Raw genomic sequence first — 14,272 nt, 5'->3', positions numbered from 1 at the left:
ATGGGTCACTCCCAGCCAACGACCGTGTGCATCATATTAATTCTTCCAATCCATGAACACGGTATATCTTTCCCTCTGTTTGTGTTGGCTTCAGTTTCTTTCATCAGTGTCTTATAGTTTTCCGAGTACAGGTCTTTTACCTCCTTATACACTTTTAATAAAATTGTATCTGCTTCTATTAGCCAGAGTTGATTTTTGCTCTTTGCAAATAAGACCTTGATTAATACTCTACCTTTCCTGAATGGGTAATTCAAGAGACTTTGGTTCTTACTGCTTGGACTAGACTGCATTGCTCTTGAATGCATTCAAGGTCAGCACCAGTGTGCCAGATATCGAGTCTTTATTCATCTGAGGAACTTGTTTTATGCCTGAGCAAGATTAGTTCTGCCTCTGCTTTGTGAAGCTACCCACAGGCGTGCAGCAGGCCTTAAATTCTGCTGTTTTGCTTCAGTTTTCCCAGCTAATAAATGGTAGACTAGGGATTTATTCATATTTTCTGACTCCAAAGTATTTGCTCCTCTACTGACTTTGATTAGTTATGTCTCACAGTTGGGGATGGTCCCTCTGAGGGTAAGATCTCTTCTCTTCCCAAATCACAGCATTAAGATAGTTTCCACATCATCCAATTGACTACCTCCTGTTGACAATAGCAATCATTTTGATTCGCACGCCATATTTATTATTGAAACGTCTTAATAGCATCCACCCCACCCATCCTACACCTTCCACCTCACTAATGTACTGCACGTATCTCTGCACTTGTCCTTCATCAGTGTACCTTTCACTAACTTCCTCTCTCCAGAAGGAACAGCATGATCTCAGCACCCTGGTCAGCCTGGATTCCACCACTGGAATCATTGCTGCTTCTCTTCCTGCTTCCAAAACTCCTGGTGTGCTTCCTTCATTGCTCAGTTTGGCCCTTTTTCAATCCCAACAACTGGAATAACACAGCAATTTACACTTCATATAGAAATGCATGGCTTTGACTCAGGTAACTAGAGAAGGAAAACTTAGAGAAAGCTTTCATTAAATCGCAAAAAGATAGTGACTCCAGAATTCATTCCAGAATTTCTGAGTGCTCCATCAAGTGATTCTTTCATTCTTTTTTCACAGCTCTACACTTTTCCCTCTTCTGACCCCAAAACTGTTTTGAAATGATAGGTAGTTTTGTGGAGAGAATAGACCCTTAATGTTGCAGAAGGCTATCTACTGTTTTAACTGAACAAGAGCTTCCCACAAATAAAATGAACTTACTTTATGTATTTAATTGTATACGAAATTCATAGATAGAAGGCTTATTTTTGTAAAAGAAGAATCTTGCTGGGTTGATGATTCCTACTGGTTTCCTAATAGAAAAAAAAATGGATGTCTCAGTTGAAATACATAATAAGCCTTGAAAATTCTCCAAATCACCTCTCCTTTTTAAAAATGTTCAGACTGAAAGATGAGATGGAGACAGCAGTGCTGTTGAAGATCAAATAAAGTACCATTGTAAGCGTTCTCAGTAGACAGAGCTCATCCCATAAGTCATTAAACACATAAATTCCAGAAGAACACATCAATGTCATCTTTCACTGCTCCAACAACACATCCAAAGCAGAGTAAAATATTTTCAATAAATTTGACATCCAGATTGCTTATTTCAGTGTTTCCACTTTTCTCTTCATCACCTTCTGTCCCAGAGATAAAAAGTTGAAAATAGCGATAGAAAATTTCAGATGTTTTCCAATAGCTGATTCTTCTAAAATATTGATGAAATTCATAACGAAAATATTTTTTAGTGTTTCTCTGTTAGTGCCACCAAAACGATCCAAGCAAATGATTATTTAATAAAGAGCAATGCATACAGTCAATTCATAGGAAGCCACAGGTACCAAAGAGGATGTGTCAAGAGAGTTTGAGAACAGTGAGAGGAAGAGGTTATCAAGTGAAACTGAGAGCTGCGGAAATCAAGTCTCAAGGGAACACATAGCACCTGTGAAGGTGGCCCACTGTACAAAGTGCTTTGTAAAAGTGCTGCCTCTGAGACTGAGGACTTGTGGTTATAAAGACCTAGTTGTAATTTTGGGAAATCGTGCCTGTAATTGATTCCACTAAAATATAAGTTGCCTAGAAGAGAAAATGTCATGACTGACAAAAAAACAGAAAGCAGTAGATGGAAGAATTTGTCAAGCACCCTACAGCAGTCTCAGAGAAGCTGGGGCTGACTCCAACGGCCAATTCCAGTCACCAAGCCAGAAGACCCCTAGGGGTGATGCAGCTCCACAGGCGGCCAAAGCCTGGCAGGCACGTCTTGTGAAGCCATCCACCACCCTTTCCACCCTTCTCATCTCAACCAGTGCTCACCAGTGGACCTTGTGATCTATGATTTGCTTTCTGCAGTGAAATGGGAAGTTATGTCCTAAGTCAAGAGTCAGGATCTGTGGCCTCGTTGAATACAGATTTGAACATACATTGGCAATCTGGTGTATGAACTAGTTTCTACAATTCTGGGTTAATGTAAATCAGTTTCTGCTTCCTGATTACTTCTTAGTGAACTGGTAAATATTTTTCTTTTGGAAACTGCAGGGCTATAAACTAGACACTGAGCTAATGTTTTCACCAAAGCCTGCCTTCCCATGGAATTCTGCAGAGAAGCTTACTTCAGTATCTTAAATATCTCTTTTACCCCAGTAAGGAGCACAACCATTCAATTGTCCTATTTTTCCAACTTGGGAAGGCATAGGAGTTATCTAAATCGAGATGAAATTTTGTGATTACAGTCTGCAAAATTCACAAAAAGACGCATTACCATATATACATGAATGCGCTACTCTCCATGTAAACAAGTGATTACTTATTTAGGAAGAGAATTATCATCACTGCAGACGTAAAATTTCGTAAGTCTTATCCTTCTCCTTCATAATCCTTTTAAAATAAGAAGGTATAAATAATTATACATTTTAATTCAGACTTTGGTATTCCAAATATTGTTTTATACTTTGCTGCTCACATTAGCAGACTAATTTTTAGAACAGGGTTTTGATAAATGTATTCATGTAAAATTTTTTTCAAATGGTAATCTTATAATTCTTTCAGTTCTTTATCCTAAGTAAAATTATGAACTATCAGCTATTTATTCCAGTATTATTTTAAATTTACCCAACAACATTATTTATGCTAGTACATGCCACTTCTTAATGCTGAAAATACAGTACTAAACAAGACACACAGGTCTCCAGTCTAATGGGCCTTTTGGACATTAAATTCTGGTGGGGGTACCGAGAGACTAATAGTAAACAAGTAAACAAGCTGATTTCAGGGCCATGAATAAGATAAAACAAGGTGATGTAATGAGGTAAGTGTGTGTGTCTGTGTGTGTGTCTGTGTCTGTGTCTGTGTGTGTGTCTGTGTCTGTGTCTGTGTCTGTGTCTGTGTGTGGGTTGGAGGACGTTTGTTTAGACTGAGTTCTTAGAGAAGGCCTCCATATGAATGTGACATTTAAGCTGAAACCTGAGTGAAGGAGGGAATGGAGAAGTCAGGGGCAGATCTGGGGAGAGAACATCACAGGTAGATGGAGTAAAACAAGCGAAGCTCCAGAGGTAGGAGCAGAGTGGGTATGTTGACCTGTGGCAGACAGACAGCTCAGGTGCCTCCGTATGACTGACTCATTCTGGTGTATATATCTTTGGATAATTCCCTCCGTAGAAGTGTATGTGTATGTGTTATCTGTGACGTGCTTCTAAACAATCAAAAGATGAGCTGTCACTCCTCTTACGTGATATAAGACTCTATCTTGCTATCAGACTCAGTCCAGTCTCTCACTCTTTTTCTATTGTTAGCAAACCACAGCCAAAAGGAACTGAATGCTTTTGAAACCCACACCAGTGGAGAACCTGCTGCTTCCTTAGCTGGGCCTCCAGATGAGAACACCATCTTGACCAGTCCCTTGATTGGAGCCTGTGAGACCCTAAGCAAAGGATCCAGGTAAGCCATGCCTGGACTCCTGACCCACAGAAATTATGAGATAATAGATGTGTTGTTCTACCTTGTTAAATTGTAGCAATTTGTTACAGAACATAGAAGTCAATCCATGGCCCCTAATCAGAATGTACTTCTGGCTGAAGGGCCATGATCCAAGGGAACAGGACTACATTTGAGATGAGGCTGAAGGATGACGACGTAGGACCTTGAGACATGGTAAGAAAATTTGATTTTACTATTAAGTGTGTTAGAAAGTCACTGGAGAGATTTAAATAAGAGAGTGATATGATTAGGCATTTCCTAGTTACTTGTGAAGGGTGGGCTATGGGGTGACCAGAGTGAACAGGAAGACATCTCAGAAGGCAGCTACGTTCATTAGTCTAGATGAGAGAGTGAAGTGGCTGGGATTAGGGTGGTAGAAATGGAGTATAGTTTTTAAAAAAGAGAGACAGAGAGCGAAGAGTCAGGAAAAATTTGAATGCAGTCTACCAAATCGTTTGGATTCAGCAACTGGGAGTATGGTGATTTCTTTACTGAAATGGAGAAATCTGAGAGGTAAAGTTGGGTTTCTCAGGTAGAACATAGAGGGGGCAAATCCAGAGTGCTATTTTGACCTGTTAAATTTGAGATATCAGTGACATATTCAGGGGTAAGATGTCAAGGAAGCTATTGAATAAGCAGGTCTGAGACTCAGTATGAGTGATACATATTTGGAAGTAATCAGAATACTGATTGTACTCTTTCTCTTCCTGTCCCAGGCGATTCGGGATCTCCCAGCCCCAGGACAGACACGGCCACGTCGAAGAACCACAACACACACAACCAGTCCTGAAAATGGCACAGAAATGGCATCAAAAAACCCCGATCACCACGATACAAATCTCTTAAGGGGGTGGACCCCAAGTTCCTGAGGAACATGCGCTTTGCCAAGAAGCACACCAAGAAGGGCCTGAAGAAGATGCAGGCCAACAGTGCCAAGGCCATGAGTGCATGTGCTGAGGCTAGCAAGGCTCTTGGAAAGCCCAAGGAGGTCAAGCCCCAGGTCCCAGAGGGCAGCATCCGCGAGCTCAGTCGACTTGCCTACACTGCTCACCCCAAGCTCGGGAAACGTGCTCGTGCCTGGATCGCCAAGGGTCTCAGGCTCTGTCGGCCAAAGGACAAGGACAAGGCTCAGACCAAGGCTGCAGCTTCAGCTGCAGCTCCGGCTCCGGCTCAGACTCAGGCTCCCAAAGGCCCCCAGGCCCCCACAAAGGCTCCAGAGTAGAGGCTTCCATCTATTGATGTGAGGATAGAAGGACTGCTGTGACCCCTGGGCTGCTGTTAGTTAAAACCAGAAATGGGATTGGAAGAGGGAGTGTTAACATGATACGTAATAAGGAAAACTTAAATAAATATAGAAACTTGCTTCTGACACTGAACAGAGAACTTTGCTTTGTTGACATCTAAAGCAGTAGGCTATTATCACTATGTTTAACAATATTCATAAAATAATTCTCTAATGAGCACTTACTATTTGCTTGAGATTTGGAGACTGGGAGTCATGTGCATATAGTAAAATCAAAGTTAGCTCACACAACATTGTAAAATGAATATAAATCAATAAAAAATGTTAAAAAAAAAACCCAAAAAACAAAAAACCAAAGTTAGCTGAAGTCCCAGTGCAGCCATCCCCTATGCCAGCTTCTCCCTGGACAGGCCTTCCCATTCCCCACCCACCACCACCCCTGTTTCCATTTGAGCCATTGACTCAGCCCCAGCAAGCGACTCCACTAGTCTACCTTCACCCTTTACTGGTTTTATGTGATCTCTTTGTTTCCTGGCTTTCAGCCATTAGTCATACTTGTTTAAACTGCAATTTTCATTTCGAAGTTAGAAATGATTACTTCCAAAATAAAATCATCTACTGGTCTACATTTGAACCATATCCTCTCTTACTCTTTGGTTGTAGTAAGGCTAACACATGACACCCATGGATTATGGTTAAAGAGTCAAATGAATTGATAATAATAAACTGAAGATCTACAAAGATGTGATGTCGTTAAAGGAAACGGAGATAATCCCACACAGAGTTTTGACTGTAGGATTTCTCACTTCTCAAGAGTGAGTCTTATCTTTCTTTCATAAGCATGAAAAAACCTGGAGCTCAGGAGTGCCTCAGGCAAGTGAGTTTGAAGGTCTTCAAGACTGAACGAAAGATAATAATCAAAATCTAGGTCAAGATGCTATTTATTCTAGAGAGAATTGTTTAAGCTAATGCTTTAAATTTAACTCAGAACACATTTTAATATATGATTCATACCATGTCTATCAGATATTCTTAATGACTGCACACATTGTAATCTCATTCGGGCTATTTTACTTTGAGGAATTGTCTAACATCAAGTAGTACAGCCATTAAATTATCATTACAAAGCTATCAAATTTCCTTCATTGCATCTATTTCTCAAGACACAGTTATGCCATACGGGTCTGAAAGCTTTATAAAGTTCAATATACCTTTTCAGAGAGAGAATGAAAACAAAGCGTTTATGGTTTTACAAAAGGAACGGAATGGAAAAAGTGGCAAAGAAAAAAGATCTGGTCTGATGCATGACAAGGAAAGTTTACCCTTAGAGAACCAGAAGGAAGCTGCTTCAAGTTATGGTTAGCAACAGCACAGGCATGTTAAATTTTGTAATAATTGTTAAAAAAATAAGTAAAAACAATTTGTGAATTAGCCAAATTTTATAAAGTGGTGAACAGTTGGTGGGAACAAATATAATTATTCAATGTGAATATGTTTTTATGGAAGAAATTAAGCTATGCTGCATGTGAGCTACACTTCAACAATATCATTCTAGTTTGTGGTATACAACAAGTCAACATTTGGTATTTAAATGAATTTAAATGAACTACATGAAGTAGTTTACTCTGAAAGTTTCTTTTATCTTATCAATTCATTTGCATAGTTGGTCATGAACACTGGTTCTGCGTGATGACACATAAAGCACAGCATGAATGAAATTAGGATAAAGTCAAAGTGAGTCCCAAAAGACTTAGACACAGCAGTCCTGCTAAAATCCAGAGAATAAGAAAACAGAGCAAGATTGGACTCTCTGGCTAAAGGCTTCACATAGCAGTAGGACTATTTGGAAGAAAAAAATAAAGTGTTAAAAGAGGTAGAAATAGTTTGAGTTCTGTTAGAATAAGACTTAGCGTTTGCATAACCAGAAGTCTAGAGATGCTAAGGAGATGGATTTCATAGCAGGTGTGGGGGTGGGTGCTGAACTGTAGGATGAGAGAGTTACTCACACATCCAGCACTGAGGATGGAAAAGGAGGCCACTTCTGATTAGTAGCTGAGAACGAGGAGAGTGAGCCATGGCAATAGGGTCTGTAGGTTAGACCATGCAACGGAGCAAAGGACTAACAAGAGAAAGGCCAGATTTCTTACTGTGCTTTATGACCAAAACATTACACCAAATTTCCATAAATTGATGATTTTTTTCATAAAATGATGACTAATGGCCACAAGGAGGTTAGATAGGTGTAAAATTCTTAGTTACAAATAAACTTCCATAACTGCCAGTGGCTCAATGGAACTTTTCTAGGCATATGGTGATTATCCAGCCCAAATTACAACTGAGGAAATTGTGGACTAAAGGATGACATGAGCATCCAGCTAAAGGTTAAGGCAGAACACAGGCCATCCAGCTCTTCCAAGGTCAAGCGTCTCTCCAACACTCTCCAAGAAGGACATGTGATCTCTCCTTCAGGGACAGGATGGCTTATTGAAATTTACAAGAAAGCCCTGAACTGCCCTTTCAGCCAACATGTCAAACTTTCCCCCAAGCTAAATCAGAGTAAATCAGAGAGAAATAATAGAACATAGTTGATTTGCATTTTATCTTCTTTTATTTTCTGTTTTACTTCTCACAGGGCTGTTAACAAGCAGTGAAACGCCCAAGTGTCAGAAAAGGAGGGAAAGCAAAGGATACAGAAAACTCACAAAGTGACTAATCAGCCCCAGTGTGACAGGGCGTTAACACCAACATATTTATTTGGTGCAGATCAAAAATCTTCATCACATTTTCAAATCTCAAAGAACCCAAATGAATCTGGACCTGGAAGAACAATTCCTCTGGAATATAATGACTTGCCAGCTTCCCCCAGAACCGACTGACACTTATCAAATGAAACCCAGGCACTAGCTCCTCTGATCCCAAAGGGTGTGGTGATAACTGAACATAAAAAACGATCTTCTGCTGGATCGTTCCCCTGCATGATTCCATCCGCGTTCCCATCTCCTGCACTGGACAAGTGTAGGCAACAGATGATCTTCAGACTGGGGAGAGGAAGCGCGAGGTGTTCTTTCCCGATTCCACGCACATATGCACACACGCACACGCCCGAGTGATCAGCCAGCTCCCTTCTGAAGAGCTGTCATTCCACCCACACCAATATATACAAATACCAAAGGGCCAAAGTCCTGGAGAGTGCTTTCCCGAGGTTATCCCCACTGCCTTTCCTGGGCTCACTTCCCCTCCTCCATGGTACCGCTGAGCTCATCTTCCTAGACTCTTTTGTCTCAGCCCCCAGATCAGATAATCTCCATCCCTTGGTCTTTAAAGCCATTTTCTCCCATCCTTCCAAGCAACTGCCCACTGCTGTGGCCCAGCCTCTACTGGGAGTTTCAGTTATTTCCTCCTGGCTTGTGTCCCTGCTAGCAAGGACAAAGAGGATTTCTCTAATTCTGAGAGTCATGGATAGAGGGAGAGAGAAAAAGGACAAGACTTCCGAAAAGGTCTGGCCCGAAGGTGAACTATCTAACAAAACCAGCCCCATCTCCTCAACGGTGCCTCTTCTGGTGGCTCATCTCCTGTATCTGAGTATCTATCCCCTTCCTGCTCTTTTAGGTGCAGATTCTAGAAAGTGTGAGCAGAATGTAAGTCAAAAATCTATAATGTCCCAAAACAATCCATTTCTGGTTGCTGCCGCATGAGCTGACACTTTCTTTGTTACAAAGCTCACTATACCAACCTGTTAGGATACTGCTGAGTAACTTGTTAGCAACTTCATCGGCAGAAAGAGAGAAAGATACTGGATTTAATTTATGCAGCAATGTTGTGCTGTGTGAAATATCTTATTCAGACCCCTCAGGAACATGAGCACAAGGTCAAAGACCCACTGTGTGTCTCAGACCTGTCCCAAAGGCTCCTGAGGGGAAGGGATGAGAAGAGGGGCTGACACTTGGTCCAACACCAGTTTGGATATGGCTGTGAAGGTATGTTTAGATGAGATTAACATTTAAATCAGTAACCTTTGAGTAGCGCAGATAAATGAAAAACTGAAGTCCCTGGAGGAAGAATGAATTCTGCCTCCAGACTGCCTTGGACTTGCGTTGCAATACCAGCTCTTCCCTGGGTTTTCAGCCTGCTGGCCTGATCTGCAGAATTTGGACGTGCCAGCTCCCATGATTTGCAGGATCCAGTTCCTTAAAATAAATCCCTGTCTCTGTCTCTTTCTCTTTAAACACACACACACACACACACACACACACACACACACACACACACACACACACATCCTATGGGTGCTGTTTCTCTGGAGAACCCTGACTAGGACACAGGTTCTCAGCTCCGGCCAGGGACGTGTCTCTAAGGTTATTGTCTCCCTTGCTTTCATTAAGACGACTGCTAAAATTCTAGTGCAGGCCATGTTCATGTTTCTTATAAGTTGTATGAATATAAGCTTCTCTTATTAATTGCTGTTGATTAGCCAAAAGGCAAATATTTAATTAAACCTTGAGAGATAATAAAATTGCACATGAATTATCTATCTAAGAGTGCATAGGTCTGTGCATTTCATTATGATGATTTAACTAACAATCATGTCTCTTATATCCAGCCTTTCTTTAAGCAAGTTGATTGCTTTCTGTTCTGTTTTGTTGTTTTCTCTAAAATTCACCAGAGGGACGCTGTTATTTTTTCTAAAGTCATTTGTTGGTTGATTTGTACTTACTTGTCTTCTCTTCCATGTCCCATTAGAAGTACTGCTGGTCACAGCACAGAAGAACATTTTTGTTTAGTTATCCTTGAAAACGTATACTCAAGAGTAATTATTGACCAGATTGAGTGACAGGGAAGACTCTTAAGAGAAAAAAATGTAGCTGGAAAGTGAACAAAACTGTTTTTTATTTGCTTTTATTGCCTAGGGATTTTCTCAGGGCTGCTGTTCTGTGAATCTCCACAGGACAAGTGGGTCACTCTGGTATTGGCTGAGTGGGTTTTGAATGTTCACTTTAAGTACAGACAGAGATTTCTATTTGGCTACTTAAAGAAACAGCAAACATCTAAACATCACTAGTGTGCCTGCTCAGGACTGAACAGAAGTGGCTGCAAGGTCTTCAATACAGACCTCTGGAGATTTTTCCTAAAGAGAATGAGGCAGGTGGCTTCCCCGGGCTATTGCCAAGGCTGGACCACCAACCACAGGAGCCGAAATTTGTGAAAAAGAAAACTAACACTTCCGCTTCTAGAACTACTGAAATTATGCTTTTCTCAGCTTGGTTTGTTTGTTTGTTTGTTTTACATTACCTGTCCTTTCATTTATGATGGTGACAGTTCATAGTCCGGTACCGATGTATTTTTTAACGGCCTCATTTTGCAATAAAAAGTTCACAGCTCTATATTTATTCTGCTCATTCTTTTAAAGAATATTTTGAAATTGACTGTCTTACGAAAACACCTGAGAAGTGCTGGCCGACATACAGCTTTCTTGCTCATGTTTGATGCCAGCATTTCCAAATTCTAGTCACCCCTCTGATATCCCAAGAGTGTATGTCTATGCAATGATGTGCACACTGTTGTTTGCCATCTCCGTGGTGCAGGGCGCTGCTCTCTGGGACCAGATGGCACTACTGGTGTGGTTGACACCAGATTGTTAAAGAAGACGCTCTCTTCTAATGGTGTGGAGCCAGGACAACTCAGGAAATGGCACACACATGTTCCGGGGTCATCCCTTGCTTCCCGTCTAAATGAGGCTGCTAGCAAGACCTAAACTATGTGCTATAGGTCAGCTCTAAGGATTGTTCACACAGCATGGGCCAGTGTCTGGAGCTATGCAGAGTGAGCAGAATTAAACCATTAACTCGGCTGAAAAAATACCCCACAAAGGCTCTGAGGTATTCCTCTAAGTGCGGGCATAATTCACCTTGTTCTCTCAAGTAAGGAGTTACTTTGGGTTGTGTTTCTCTAATCACACATGCTACTCTGACTGTATTAATAATAAAGAAGCCTTCTTATCTAAAGATGGTATACATATATTTCAAATCATGTTGTGCATAGGATTCAAAGGATTACTGACATGAATAATGTTCAAGAAAAAGACCACCTAAAATTTTTCTAGCTACAAAGTTATGAATTTTATAGGTCAGTTGTTTACACTGACTACCTCGGATTTACTTTATTAATTCACATTGTATAGTTAAAATGAATAAGACAATAATTCTTTTTATTGTCAAAATTCGAACATATTTGTGATTCATTTATTCATTTATTTGGTCCTTGTCAAGTTTCTTGTATGGGTCAGGCATTGTGCTGGATGCTGAAGACACATCACCATAAAAAGACAACACAATAAGTAATAAAAAGGGGTCAGTTCTATGTCAGAAGCAAGCTGGGGCAGCTAAGGGCTTCTATTCATGGCCAGACTGATGATTCACAAAAAGAAACCAACCCTAATTTTCAACCACTTTTTGCCCTTCTCCACACCTGCCTTGGGCACACACGCTTTCAGTGCTAAGATGATATTTTCCATTCCTTTCCTTCCTGCCTTCTCAGAAATACAGGAAGTTTGAAATCCTGAGACATGCTGACTGATTTAAACCCTGGGACTCGCTAGAGGAACAGTGATTTAATGGTACTATTGAAACACTAGTCATTGATTTAAGACTCTTAGAGAACCCGTTGCTGAATTATCGGGTGTTGGTTTGAAAGGAAACTCAAAGCAACCACAGGAGTCACAAATACACGATGTGGAAATAGTGGTTTAGCTGCAATCTTGGAGGAAAGGCTGGGAAGAGCTGGATGCAAGACGTCGGGTGATATTAGCAGAGGGGTGGCTACAGAGGAGCGCTGGCTCAGCACAACCCTAAGATTGCTGCTGGGACAGAGGACCAGAGTGAGCCCAGATGAAACCCGCCAGCCGCTGAGAGCCACTCAAGTTCAATACAGAGACTTTCATTTCTGTGTGCAGTTATTTAGACTGAAAATGGCAACGTGCAACTGTGAGGCAGATCTCATTCATGCATAATTGAAACACCCAAGGGTAAAATAGTGAGGCACAATGGATGACATCTGATAAAAAGAGAGCAAGGCAAGAGAAGAAGTTAAAAACAAGATACAAGGCCCTGGGGACCAGCACGAAGAATACCTGACATAGGCCAAATAATCTCAAATAAAAATATCCAAATTACCAGACAATGCAAATATAAAGACAAAGGCCTGGAAGAGGCACGAGGATTGGGGAGGGGAAATATGCTCAGAATACGAAACACTCAGGGGATGAGTCACTGGTGAGCGAAACTCTTATTCTAACAAAATGCAACTACAGTAGCGTTTATGTAGTGTTCTCATGTACCTAGGAACTAAAAGAATTAAACCAGCACAAGATTCATTGTCTGAAGTCACATTCTAAATGACTATGCAATATATACATGTATATGCACAGGTATGTAGGTATGTATGTACCTGTATTACCTGTATAGGTCCATACAGTTTTACATATATGTATATAAAACTACAGACCATATGTACACATGAATGTTAAAATTTTCTTAACTTACTGGGACAGCAGTAGTGTGTGTGTACATGTGTGTATCTGTATATACGTGGCTTCCTAGCTGTGAAGGATCAATTCCATTTCAATACAGAGATTTGTAGAAAAGTCAGTATTGTGACAAGTATTTCAAGGAGAAAAGTGACTGGCTGGGTGACAGGGAACGAGTAATACAGCTGGCTTGTCCGTTTTTCTTGCAAACACACAGGTCATTTATTAAGTACCTATCAAGGACTAGGTGTTCTGGACTATTCCATTTAAACCACAAGAATTTCCTACGAGGCATTATCATTGTCATTTTAGGATGGAGATTCTGAGGCTCAGAGAAATTAAGTTACATAAATTTGTCTGATTATCATAAACCCACACTCTTCTCATTACACAGTCCTCTATTCCTTTCAAGAGATGAAAAGGGAAGGCTGCCTAGAAAAGTTCTCACGATGCAACTTTCTAGTGTCGGGCTAGAATTATTTTTACTCACTCATACGATGTACATTTTCACTAAACAAAGTGAATATTATAAAAATAAAGCTACATTTATTTCCTTTTGTTAAAAAAATGAGAGAGAGAGAGAGAGAGAGAGCAAAGCCTTTAGGTTGCTTAAGGATTCTGTATTTAGATCTGTATTTGGGTCTGTATTTAGATCCATGACTTGCTCCTATTTTTACCCCCTGCAATGAGAAGGAACTCTAAAGACGTGCATCCCATACCAATGGGAACACGAGCTAGTTGTAGGGAGAAAATCCATGCCAGATACCCCATTAGTTTACCATACATGTCTTTATTACCTAAGAAAGGGGTAATGAAACATCTAACTTCATGCCAGTGAAAGGTTATTATACACTTATATACAAGGCATTGAGAATTCAAGAGCTGAAAGTCAGAGTTCCTGCCCTCTACAGACTCCAAATAAATCTGTCTGTATGTAAACATGTATATATATGTAATTGTAAATATATGTAAGGCAAGTGATAAAAGCCTTAGGGGGGGCATGAGAAATAAGTACATCAGGAACTGGAGAAGAGATAGACCACCTAAGGCTTGGCTTCATTCAGATTCCAACACACGCGCAAAAAGTTTGTATCCACACAGCAAACCTTGCTACCTCTGCTCCTTTCTGATGACTTAAAAATGACTTCCCTTTCAAGGATCAGTCTCAGATTCTGGAGGACCTACTAAGGTACTAGAGAAAACTGGTCCCACCCTGTCACAAATATGGAAACTGAGGTTCAGAGAGGGCTAAGTAATTTATTGACAACCAAATGGACAGCTAAGTTACTTAAAAATATCTCTGAGAGTAAATATGTTACACTGAACGGCTTGAAAATAAACCTTTTAGCTGGAAACCAGGACTGGCTCTAAACCAAATGGAAAACATTGAACTGGGGGAATCAGGCAACCATGGTTCTAGTATGTTCAATAGTTTTTACAGCCTGGAAATACCTTGCTTAACCTCATGAGTGGTCATCTTCTCCATCTATAAGAGGAGGGCC

The 14,272-nt window shown here is 40.6% G+C and overlaps 1 pseudogene; it reads left to right on the top strand.

Annotated features, from left to right (window-relative positions):
* The first annotated feature begins 972 nt into the window (after nucleotides 1–972).
* On the top strand, nucleotides 973–5,227 carry LOC102537077 (large ribosomal subunit protein eL29 pseudogene; annotated as a pseudogene).
* The last annotated feature ends 9,045 nt before the right edge of the window (nucleotides 5,228–14,272 follow it).

Source organism: Vicugna pacos, chromosome 2, assembly GCF_048564905.1.
Source record: "Vicugna pacos chromosome 2, VicPac4, whole genome shotgun sequence".
Lineage (NCBI taxonomy): Eukaryota > Metazoa > Chordata > Mammalia > Artiodactyla > Camelidae > Vicugna > Vicugna pacos.
Note: the sequence above shows the minus strand (reverse complement) of the source record. Positions and strands in the feature narration are given on the sequence as shown.